Raw genomic sequence first — 1484 nt, 5'->3', positions numbered from 1 at the left:
GATGGTTTAGAGGTTATAGTAAACTCTCGTTGCAAGTATAGTCACTAAACCAAGCAATCAACCTTTCTTACAAACGTTTTGGTTGTCACAAGTAACAAACCCCTTTTTAAAATTGATAACCGAGTATTTAAACCTCGGGTCATTTTCTCAAGGAATTGCGGGAGGTATGTTCTTATTATTGGTTATGAGTCTTGTAAATTGGGGGTTTTGAAAGTAGGGAAGCAGTATGTTGAATGATAATAAGAATAAAATAAATAACTATAAAATAGACTCTGGCAAGGTATGAAAACTGGAAGTCCTATCCTGGTTATCCTTATCAATTGTAATGGGAATTGGATCTTTCTCCCACTTTGTTAACCTCTAACTATGAAGGTAAGTTAAGTGGATGAATTAATTCTGATTCCTCAAGTCCTAGTCTTTTCTTGGGAAAAGTCAGAGTTATTGGAACCCGAATTAATTCTTGAAGAATTCCAATTTTCAATCAACAATGAGTTTGATAACTCAAGAGTCACCAATTATTTAACCAAAGCCAAAAGAGAAAATATCTAAATTAAATTAAAAGCATTCATATAAGCAAAGCAAAATTAAATCTGAAAATACCTCGAATTGCATACACAAAAGAAATCAAATCTAACATGGAAGTTCATAAATTAAATCAGAAAAATAAATAAAATGAACATTGAACCCGTAATCGCAAAAGATGAAATAATCATAAAATGAAAAGAATCCTAATTCTAAATCCTAAGAGAGAGGAGATAACCCTTCTCTCTAAAAACTACATCTAATCCTAAAATTGTGAATTTGAAAGCTTGTTTATGAATGGATGCATTCTCCCACTTTATAGCCTCTAATCTGTGTGTTCTGGGCTGAAAACTGAGTCAAAAACAGCCCAGAAATCACCGGAGAAGAAATCTGCCACGCCCACGCTAGTTTTTTTTTCGTCACTGCGACGCGTCCGCATGAAGCACGCGGTCGCGTCGCCTAGCGTTAGGGCAACTATGGCATATTATATATCAAATCGAAGCCCCGGACGTTAGCTTTCCAACTCAACTGAAACCGCGTCGTTTGGACCTCTATAGCTAAAGTTATAGCCGTTTGAGTGCGAAGAGGTCAGGCTGGACAGCTTAGCAATTTCTCCAACTTCTTGTATTCCTTCCACTTTTGCATGCTTCCTTTCCATCCTCTGAGCCATTCCTGTCCTGTAATCTCTGAAATCACTTAACACACATATCAAGGCATCTAATGGTAATAAGAGAGGATTTAATCATAGGAAACTTAAGGCCAAAGAAACATGTTTTCAATCAAAGCACATAATTAGGAAGGCAAATGTAAAACCATGCAAATAGTATGAATAAGTAGGTAAAGAGATGATAAAAACCACTCAATTGAGCACAAGATAAACCATGAAATAGTGATTTATTAGTGATAAAAATAGAAAAAGAAAAAAAGATAGATGAAAGAATGTAAGAAGAGAGTATTAATTT

Source organism: Arachis ipaensis, chromosome B10 (assembly GCF_000816755.2).
Source record: "Arachis ipaensis cultivar K30076 chromosome B10, Araip1.1, whole genome shotgun sequence".
NCBI lineage: Eukaryota > Viridiplantae > Streptophyta > Magnoliopsida > Fabales > Fabaceae > Arachis > Arachis ipaensis.
This window is presented reverse-complemented; position numbering follows the sequence as displayed.